Source organism: Vipera berus (assembly GCF_964194415.1).
Source record: "Vipera berus genome assembly, chromosome: 2".
Classification (NCBI taxonomy): Eukaryota; Metazoa; Chordata; class Lepidosauria; order Squamata; family Viperidae; genus Vipera; species Vipera berus.
The window spans coordinates 274,767,527-274,779,015 of NC_138203.1; the positions used below are offsets into that span (position 1 = coordinate 274,767,527).

General features: G+C 42.8%; 1 long non-coding RNA gene across 1 annotated transcript; it reads right to left on the reverse strand.

The window, feature by feature from the left end:
• Positions 1-8,064: 8,064 nt before the first annotated feature.
• On the reverse strand, positions 8,065-11,241 carry LOC308664424. The gene is made up of 2 exons (XR_014025670.1): positions 11,088-11,241; positions 8,065-10,988 (listed from the first exon to the last, which is right to left on the reverse strand). It is a non-coding gene; the product is annotated as an uncharacterized lncRNA (long non-coding RNA).
• Between the last annotated feature and the right edge of the window lie 248 nt (positions 11,242-11,489).

The window sequence follows — 11,489 nt, forward strand, 5'->3', positions numbered from 1 at the left end:
TCCTTCCATGTAGATGCAGTTCCATTGAGGACCACACGCTGAGTACGGCCTGTCAGCCAGCTACGAATCCATCTGGTGGTGATGCTGTCTAACCCACATTTTTCTATCTTATCAAGTAGTAGGTTGTGATCTACTTTATCAAATGCCTTACTGAAGTCCAAGTAAATTATATCCACAGCATTCCTCTGGTCCACTAATTTTGTCACTTGGTCAAAAAATGCAATAAGATTTGTCTGGCATGATCTCTTTTTGACAAACACGTTGGCTTTTATTAATGACATTGTTTGCCTCTAAGTATATTGTATTTTTTTTAAAATTTGCCCTGTAAACCGCCCTGAGTCCTTCGGGAAAAGGGCAGTATATAAATCAATCAATCTATCTATCAATCTATCTATCTATCTATCTATCTATCTATCTATCTATCTATCTATCTATCATCTATCTATCTATCTATCTATCTATCTATCTATCTATCATCTATCTATCTATCTATCTATCTATCTATTAGATAGATAGATAGATAGATAGATAGATAGATAGATAGATAGATAGATAGATAGATAGATAGATAGATGTTCATTTATTTGTTCTTTGATTATCTTTTCCAGTATCTTCCCAGGTATTGAGGTCAGGCTGATAGGTCTGCAGTTTCCTGGATCTATTTTTTTCCCTTTTTTGAAGATGGGAACTACATCAACTCTTTTCCAGTCCTCTGGTAATTCCCCAGTGCTCTGCTTGCTCCCGGCTTTTCCTCCAACCTGGCCTCCACTCACCTTCCAGCTGCTGCTTCAATCTGGGAAAAGCACAAAATCCTCCCTACATACCATCTTCCTCCTATTAGTGACCAAGAGGAAGTTCCTCTGCGCTTCCCCTCTCCACCCCTCCTTTCTAGCAATATAATACTTGATGGTTTTAACTCATTTAAACTCAACCAAAAATGCCACCTACTGTATTGTCCGCTTTCTAGGCACAAATGTTGCCTGTTTGACTGCGGATAGGTGGCAAAAAACACCCTTGTCTCGTCTCTCCCTAAGGCTTTTGCACTATTTCCCCCCTGATTAAAAACTATCAAATTGTTTGACTTCTAGCAACTGACCTTTGCAACAGAGCCTAGTGAAATGTGATGCAAGATTAGTTACATCAGAACATTAGCTATGTGCTGAGCCCCAAATGTTCATGACGGTTTTACAAAATTACACAATCAGGTTTCCTAAGGGTGACGCCCAGTGTTGATCAAAACCTCTCTACACCCGAAATCTTTATGACTTAATGTGGCTCCCAAGGTTTTAGGACATAGCAGCAACAGATGCTCCATGGGGGCCAACTTCGCTCCTTGCTAGGGAGGTGGCAGGGGGCTGGCTCCAGGCAGTTGTCAATGCTTCATTGACAGAAGGTGTCTTCCCCTCCGCCTTAAAAGAGGCGGTGGTAAGGCCCCTCCTCAAGAAGCCTGCTTTGGACCCGGCCTCATTGAATAACTATCGTTCTGTCTCCAACCTTCGCTTTGTGGCAAACGTTGTCGAGAGTGTTGTGGTGCATCAGCTTCCGCAATTCCTGGATGAAGCGGACTATCTGGACCTGTACCAGTCCGGTTTCAGACCCAGTTACAGCACGGAAACAGGATTGGTCGCTCTGGTAGATGATCTCTGGCGGGCCCGGGACAGGGGTTGCTCCTCTGTCCTGGTCCTACTTGACTTCTCAGCGGCTTTTGATACCATCGACCATGATATCCTGCTGCGACGGCTTGAGGGGTTGGGAGTGGGAGGCACTGTTTTACAATGATTCTCCTCCTACCTCTCGGGCTGTTCGCAGTTTGTAGTGGCAGGGGGACAGAGATCTACCCCGAGGCCCCTTTCTTGTGGGGTACCTCAGGGGTCAGTTCTCTCCCCCCTCCTGTTCAACATCTATATGAAGCCGCTGGGTGAGATCATCCATGGCTTTGGGGTGAGGTATCACCAATATGCCGATGATACCCAGTTGTTTTTCTCCACCCCGAGCCAACCCAGTGATGCCCTTGACGTGATGTCCCGGTGGCTGGAGGCGGTGCGGGTCTGGATGGGAAGGAACAGGCTCAAGCTGAACCCCTCCAAGACCGAGTGGCTGTGGATATCAGCATCTCATACTGTCCAACAGGTTCCATCTCTTCTGATGGGGGGGAGCTGCTGCCCCCCTCAGAAAGGGCCCACAACTTGGGTATCCTCCTGGATTCAAGACTTAATTTGGAAGATCATCTAACTGCCGTGACCAGGGGGGCTTTTGCACAGGTTCCCCTGGTACGCCACTTACGCCCCTTTTTGGACCGAGATGCCCTATGCACAGTCACCCATGCCCTTGTCACCTCTCGCCTGGATTACTGTAATGCTATCTACATGGGGCTGCCCTTGAAGTGCGCCCAGAGGCCTCAACTGGTGCAAAATGGCCCCTGACCTTCGGTCCTTCCGCCGTGACCTAAAGACTTGGTTATTCCAACAAGCGGGCCTGGACTGATCATAGTTTTTAAATTTGGTTTTTATTGGTTTAAACTGTTCTTATTTCTTATATTGTTTAATCCTCTTTTAAATTTTTGTATTTATATCTTTTCAATTTCTATTGTTGTGAGCCGCCCGGAGTCCACAGGGAGAAGGATGGCATATAAATTTAATAAACCTAAATCTAAACCTGCTGGCCAGGACTGCATCCAAGAGCACCCAGCATACCATTCCTGAAGGAGGACCACCTAAATCTGCTGAATGCTAAATGCCATGTACTTCTGTAAATTTGCTTGCACAGAAGCCTCCGTTAGGTCAGAGAGAGAAAAATATGCAGAAGGGCCTTGAAAATGGGGACTAAGAAAGAGGGGGGCGATTGTGAATATATGGTAGAAGAAATATTTCTAAAATATATTTTTAAAAAGAAAAAAGAAGAATAGAATATCCCACCAAAGCAAATGGCCGACTGATCACCAGGCCAACCTGTTTAGAGGGACACCCTGCAGTGCTGTTTGTAATGTACATCTCTTAGGTTTTGGATGGGGATAGTGGCCATTTCAGCTATTGGATCTGAGCTCTGTTGCATGGAGGAATCTGGAATAAAACAACGCAAGCTATATTTTAATGATTCCCTTTTCATTCAGGAATTAAAGATGGCATACAAAGCACTTCCTGTGTAGTGTGCTGTAATTTATGGTGTAATTCTCCCCCCCCACACACAGCAAGCCTGCTTACCTACCTACAATGTGATCTGCTAGAAAAATATTGTAACCAGTCCTCTGAATTGGGTTAATGAAATGAACAAATGTACAATTCTTTGGTTTCTTCTAAATTCAGGATCATTCATCTGCATACCTTAAATATCAGCTCATTGCTCCAAATATTGTTTCTCTCTTTACTTGTAGGCATTCCTTGGAAAACCTTAGAGAAAATTTGACTTTCTTTTAAATGAAAGTGTCATGTGTTGTTTTTCCTCTGAGATTTACCTACTTTTAAGCACTGCTAAGGACCAGATGATTTTACTGTGTCCTGATTTGTAAAAACCATAGAACTCTTTTTCACATGATCCTGTGAGCGCAGATGAATGGATGGCTCTGCCCAAATGGACCCATGTGACTTTGTGGGCTCAGCTCTTCCCAAGAAGCTGCGACTGGGAGCACAGCCACTTCTCAGAAGCCGCCTGACCATGGATGGAAACTGTGGGCTGGTTGGAGAAGGCTGAAAGGGATGTGGATTCGAAAGATTTGGAGTTAAAACAGACTCAATGCGTTATTTATTTTTATTTTATTTTATTGCATTTATATATGAACTGGACTTTCTTAAGAAGATTTGACTTAAGGGACGGATTTATTTTATTAAACTGGAAAACAATTTAGACTGAACTTTTTTTGATAAAATGGATTGACAGCAGAGGTTTATGATTTTTGGGAATAAGACGTAACTGTTTGCAAAGTTCTCAATCAAAATCTTAAGGAAAAGCTTTATTATTAAGAATCGAATGAGGATATTTGATCCTGAACGGATCAGAGACAATGATTGGGGTGACTTATCGTAAATAACAAGTCATTGCAGTTAAATACAATAGATATTTAAGAGGGCTTTGATAATTAAGTTTACTGTTGGTTCATCTGTTCAGCACTTTGCCTTTATACACAGTAGATAGATGAAGGCCAAATTGATTCTAACTAGAGGTAGAAATTCATAAATTTTGGGCCTGCTTTGCAAGGGTAGGAAACTAATATTGTTACAATATGTTTATCAACATTCAACTGATTTACTATATGTAAATCTGTTTTTGTCTTTTTTAGCAATATTTTTTCTTTCTTTTTTAATGTTTCTCCTTGTTTTGTTGTATTTTCTTTTTTCTTTGGAGTTTGTATTTTATCTTTACTTGCCTAATATTTTTTTAAAAAAGGGACCCTTACCAGAAGCAAGTTCATGCTGCTGCTCTGTACCTATTTTCTTAACTCATAGAATCATAGCCTCGTTGCTTTGGAAGGCACCCCAGGGGTCTTCTAGTCCAACCTGCTGCTCAAGGTATAAGCCTTATATAACCCCAGTCAAATGACTCTCTGGTCTATTCTTGAAAACCTCCAGTGATGGAGCATCCACAATGCCAGGAAGCCAGCTATTCGCTTAATCAATTGCATCCACTGACAGAAATTTTCTCGACTTCTAGATTGAATCTTTCTTTGACAACCTTCTTCCCATTACTTCTCGTTCTGCCCTCTAGTGCTCTAGAAAAGAAGTTTGTATCTTCTTTTGACATTCCCTTATGTAGTTGAAGATAGCTATCATGTTCCCCCCAATCCTTCTCTTACTTGACCAAGACATACCTAGCTCTCTCAACCGATTCTCATTTAACGTCCAGATCATCTTTCTTCTCTGCACATTTTCCAGTCTTAACATCTGTGTTAAATCATAGGACCAGAATGGGGTGCAGTATCCTACGTATGGACTCACCAGCATGGTGTAAAGTGGTCTTGACACTATCCCTCCGTTCATGCAACCTACGACTGCATTGGCTTTTTTGGGGGGGCAGCTGCAGCTGCTCATACTTATCCACTAGGATTCCTCTGCTGAGCTAGGTATTACTTGTTCTGTACCAGCCTGCTACCGGCCCTGCAGAAAAGGCAGGGACAACCCCTTTTACAAGAAGGCAAGAGGCTGGAATTACGCCTGCCAAATTTATTGCTACAAAAACAAATAGAACAAGACACGAACCAAGAAACAGGAGCTTTTCAAGCGGTTGCCTTCAGCAAACCAGCCCTCCCACGCATTCCCCCTTAAATACAGTTCAGGGTGTGGCTTCTCTCTGCCTCCTTCTGAGGAGCCCCATTGCCTTCCTCTGTCTACTCCTGATTGACTGCCTCCTGCGTCGGGCGTCCTTGAACAGGGCCAGCTGTGGGTCATCTTCATCCACGCTGTCAGCCTCACACAGCTGGGTCTGCGTCGTGACCAGATGAGAGGGGCCTGGCTGAGGGCTCTCATCAAGCTGTCCAACCCCCTCACATAGCTCTTCAACACCCCCCTCCTCCTCCTCATCTGAGTCGTCCGACCCAACTGCCGAACCCACAGGCTGACCCCGAATCACAACATTACTATTGTATTGCAGTGCATTTGGTTTTTCCTGTCTAAGTGCAGGACGTTACTTTCCCCATCATTGAACTGCATTTTGTTGGATAGATCCCAATGCTCAATTCTATAAAGATCTTTTGGGATCTTGGGCCTATCTATTTATGAAGCATATCAAAGTGTACTGGGCCCAAGACCAAACTTTGAGGTACCCTGCTCCATGCTTCTCTACATGTAGATATAGTTCCATTCAGGAATAGCCACTGAATGCAGTTGGTCAGCTAATTGCGAATCCTCCTGGTAGCGATATTGTCCCCCATTGTTCTATCTTACCAAGATAAATAGCTAATTTTTAACTATGCATAAAGAAGTATCAGACTTTCATAGAATTTATGACTGGGGCAAGTATCAAGGCAACAAATAAATTAAGAGGCCGAAGCCTGACAGCAATTAGAATGGCTAAACTTGATGTTTTCATTTTTTCTGATTCTGATTTCTTCTTCATCACTGCCAGTTTGAGAGATGGAAATGAGGGCATTTCAAGCAGGGCAAATAAGCTAGAGTTTATCTTGTAACTTTACAACTTGTGTACATTTTTTTCCTCATGTTACGGCAGCAAAACAGAGAGGATCGTACTTCTTCTGCGTGACAGTGCAGTGAGGCAAAATGGCAGGCACTTCCACTAGTCCACCACATGGCCCATGGATGAACCCAGGGCCCACAGAAAACGATGGCTGCTTCCAGGTGACGATCTTGAGGCTGAGGGATGCGTGTTCTCCCCTCCTTCCCCAAAATGAGGTTCAGAGATGTTCAAAGGGTAAAGAGGAGGGTATGAGGCCTGGTGGGGTGGGAGTAAGGACTAAGGACTGCAGGGACCCAGTGGGAGTGGGAAAAAGCCTGTGGGGGGGAAGGGAAAGGACTGGGGGGACCCGATGGGGCACAGAGGGTCGGGGAGACACAAGGGCAAAGGGTGTTTCAGAGGGTGGGGGAGGCCTAGGGATGCCTGAGGCAGGCAAGCCTGGGCCTGTGCCAGGCCTCCCAAAATTTTGCTCAACCTTGAGGTAGCCAGTGTTTCGCTTAGTCACTCGATTAATGGCTACACCAGGGAGATCAGGGTAGTTAAGCAAAGGAGTGTCACTTAACAGCCGCTGCAACATGCAACCATACTTGCAAGGCCTATGACAGTTGTATCTTGAGGACTTCTTGTATGCTGGCTGAGGAATTCTGAAGCCCAAAATCTGGAGGAAACCAAGGCAGAAGACTGAAAATCCACATGTGGGAATTACATAATCAATATACAAAACTACCACCCAGAAGCCTTTTTGAGGCATTCCACAATTTCTGGAAAAAGAAATATGCAGTAACTGCTGGCGATATCCAGAAATAGGGAATTAGTCTTTTCCCATTTTCTCTTCACCTACAAGTCTTGTCCCGAGAAATGTTTGAGTAAAAAGGTCTGCCTTATGTGATTGTCCAAGTAACCTATTCCTTCCCACTGACTCCTAGATATTTCCCTCTTTTTCTCAACTATGAAATGATCTCCCTTGATGTTCGATATAATTTTTCCATAGTCCATTTTGTCCAGCTCAAAACACTTTTCCCACCTTTCTCTTTCCTGTCTGTCACTTGCTGAGGAAGAAGACTTTTATAGTTTTCCAGAGCAGCTAATAAGATTTTGATTGCTGCCTTGATTTGCTTTGCATATTAATGCTGCTTGTGATTCTCAGGTCTCCACAGTGCTCCCTTTGACATTCAGAGAATCATCAGGGAAGTCAAGACAGATCCTCTGTAACGTTTCAAAAGCTATATGCCGACTGGGGTCCAGGGAGCAATGACGTCGCACAACTGAAGGCTGCTTTAGAGGTTGTAAAGTTACGAGGGAAATCCTAGCTTAGTTTTCCAGTTTCAAATGTCCTTATTTCCTTCTCTGAGTGGCAGGGATGGAGAAGACCATCCCTGAATTTGAAAAGAATGTCAATCAAAACAGATCCAATTTAACCACTCGAATTTTTTAACTGTGCCTAAAGAAATGCCATACTTTGTTAGAATTTAGGACTGGGGCAGATTGCAATCCAACAAGTTAAGAGGCAAAACCCTACCTGCAGCTCAAACCATCAGAGGCAGAGAATGGCTCAACTGATGCACAATTGAAACTGAAATTTTAAATTTATAATCAAGAGGGAAGGGAAGCTGAGTATTACTTACAGGTTTGTTACAGAGGTGCAGAATGCACAAGAGACACATTACAAGTTAACAATTGTAGCGTGTTAGAAACCCACTGTATGTGTGGAGTTCTCATCACTGATTAAGAGTTGGGAAATGAGCTTTATATTGTCTTTTCATTATTAAATTCATTTATTATTAAACTTAATCGCTGCCAACCTCGCAGTTTGAGGCAACTCTGAGCGACTTGCCTTGCCCTAACATTCATAGCAGCATTGAAAATACCTGTTCTGTTCCAGCCTACAACCGGCCCTGCAGAAATGTCAGGGACAACCCCTTTGTTATATTCAATAGGCTGGAATTAAGCCAAACAAATTTATTTGCAAAAACTAAACGAAACAGTTCAAAACAAAGTAAAACAAATACAGACTGAGACTATATCAGAAGCTCTTCAAACGGTTGCCTTCAGCAACCAGCACCTCCCACACATTCCCCTTTTAAACAACAGTCTCAGGGCGTGGCTTCTCTTTGCCTCCTCCTGAGGTGCCCCATTGCCTTCTTTTGTTTACTCCTGCTTGTCTGCCTCCTGCTTCGAGCATCCTTGAACAAAGCCAGCTGTGGATCGTCTTTGTCTAATCTTTCAGGCTCACACAGCTGGGTCTGAGGAGGAACAAGACGGGAGGGGCCTGGCTGAGAGCTCTGCGATGCATCTGCAACCAAAGGCTTTCCAAACCCCTCCTCCTCCTCCTCCACCTCCTCAGAATTGTCCGATTCAGCTGCCGAAACCACAGGCTGACGCTGAATCACAACAATACCCATTTTTCCCTTGGCAAAAGCTACTGATAATTCCAACATAATACTCTTTTAAAATAAAACATTTTCTACTGTACATTTCCCCCCTCCTCTTAAGGTAGCAAAACAGAGAGTTTTGTCAATTTTCTGTGTGACGGTAAAGACGGTGTGGCAAAATGGGATCCGCCTCCAGAAGTCCACCGCATGGCCCAGGGATGAATCCAGGGCTCATTGAAAATGACGGCTGCTTCTAGGACACAGTCACGAGGCCAAGGGATTCGTGTCCTCCACTCCTTCCCCAATGTGAGATTCAGATATATTCAAAAGTTAAGAAGGAGAGGTGGGGTGAGAGTCAGGCCTAGAGACTGCAAAGATCAAGTAACACTGGGGAAAAGCTTATAGAAACCCTTGGAGTAGGGAAAGTACTGGGGGTACACAAGGGTTGGCAATTCTGATTGAAATTTTCCCCACAATCTGGACATCCATATGGCTTCTCTCCTGTGCGAGTCTTCTGGTGCTTCACAAAGTTGGAATCACACCTGAAACTTTTCTCACATTCTGGACATTCAAAGAGTTTCTCTCCTGTGTGAGTCCTCTGGTGTTTCACAAGGTTGAAATTCTGACTGAAACTTTTTCCACAATCAGGACATTCAGAGGATTTCTCTCCTGTGTGAGTCCTGTGGTGTATCAGCAGGCTGCAACTCCGACTGAAACTTTTCCCAAATTCAGGACATTTTTATGGTTTCTCTCCTGTGTGAGTATTCTGGTGTATCACCAGGTGGGAATTCTGACTAAAACTTTTCCCACAATTAGGACAAATGGTTTCTGTACTGTGTGAGTCCTTTGGTGTCTCCTGAGCTGGGAATTCTGACTGAAACTATTTCTACAATCAGAAGATTCAATGAGTTTCTTTCCTGTGTGAGTCCTATGGTGTCTCATGGCATGGAAAATTCTAATGAAACTTTCACACAATCAGTACAGTCATACAGTTTTTCTCTGTTGTGAGTTCTGATGTGTCACCACGTTGCCATGCTTACTACATCATTTACCGCATTGGGAGTGCTTTTATGGCCTCTCTCTTGTATGGGTCCTTCCGTGAACCATAAAGGAGCTGTTCTGACCAAAGCTTTTGCCACAATCAGATGATTCCACAATCAGGACATTCAAAAGATTTATGTCCTGTGTGAGTCCTCTGGTGGGTCAGTAGGCTGGACTTGTGACTGAAACTTTTTCCACAGATAGAACATTCAAAGGGTTTCTCTCCTGTGTGTGTCTTCTGCTGTATCAGCAGGCTGCAACTGTGACTGAAACTTTTCCCACATTCACATTCAAATGGTTTCTCTCCTGTGTGAGTCCTCTGGTGTGTCACCAGGCTGGACCTGTGACTGAAACTTTTTCCACAGATAGGACATTCAAAGGATTTCTCTCCTGTGTAAGTACTCTGGTGTCTCATGAGCTGAGAATTCTGACTGAAACTTTTTCCACAATCAGGACATTCAAATGGTTTCTCCCCTGTGTGAGTCCTTTGGTGTATCACCAGGTAGGAATTCTGCTTGAATTTTTTCCCACACACAAGGCACTCATACACTTTCATTTCTATGTGAGTAACCAGGTGGAAATTCTGACTGAAAAATTTCCCACAATTAGTACATTCAAAGGGTTTTTCTCCTGTGTGAGTCCACTGGTGTATCATCAGGTTGGAATTCTCACTGAAAGTTTTTCCACAATCAGGACGCTGAAAAGGTTTCTCTCCTGTGTGAGTCCTTTGGTGTCTCATGACATGGAAATTTCTAATGAAACTTTCATACAATCAGTAGAGTCCTAGATTTTCTCCCTGTTGTGAGTCATCTGATGTATCACCATGTTGGCATGCTTCCTACAACATTTAGTTCATTGGGAGTGCTTTTATGGCTTATCTCTTCTGTGGGTCCTTCCATGAAGGACAAGGGAGCTGTTCTGATCAAAGCTCTTGCCACAATCAGATGATTTTCTCCTGTGTGACTCTGTTCGTGCATAATTAGTAGTGATTTGGAATCTGTGCTTTTCCAACCATAGACACAAGTACAGTTTTTCCACAGCTGATATTCTAGAGGAAGTCAAAAATATGGACAATCCCTTGTTTACTGGTGCTTTCATTCAAGCTTTTTTCTTCTTCACATGGTGAGGCCTGCATGACTCTCTGCTCTACGTGAATTTCCTACTGACCTTTTCCTTCAACTGACTTCCAGATATTTCTCTCTTTTGCTGAATGAAAAATAATCTCCTTTGATTTTTCATGTAAACTATACTTGAGTTCTACATAATCTAGTTATTCCAGCTTGAAATCTTTCTTGATTTTCTCTTTTTTTCTTAGATCTGCTGGAGGAGGAGGAGAATTGTGTGGTTTTCTGAAGGAAATGGAAGATATTTCGATTTCTGGCTCGATTTTCTATCCTTTTCAATGTTGCTTGTTATTCTTAGTTGTCCAGAGTGCTCTTCTTCTCATTCTCTTTTCTATAAGATTCAAAGAAAAGTGTAACTTTGTTTATAAAATGGTTAGAGAAAAAAACAATGAAAAAGCAAGCATGCTACAATGCTAGAATAATCTCTTACGTTATTTAAGATTCATCTAATACATGGAAGACTACCGACATCCATGTTCAAATATCCATTCAATCAAATTCAGTTGTTGATTTGGGTAAAATTTCTTGTTGACTTCGGTCAATCACAAATCCTTAGCAATACAAAGGGTTATCATCAAATACATCTGGAAGTGATGGAGATACATTATATAATTGCAGATATATGCATAGAGAGAGAAATACAGATACACACTCCTACAAAAGTATATATGAAGAAGATCTATGTCTTTCAAGCCTGGAAAAATGTCCCAAAATTATTTACAGTGTAAGCTTTTGAGCTAATTTTAGAGATGTGGGGGCTTTCACTGATGGATAACAGAGTAAGAGTTGGAAGGGACCTAGAAGAAAGAATTTTAATGGTGGAAATGATGAT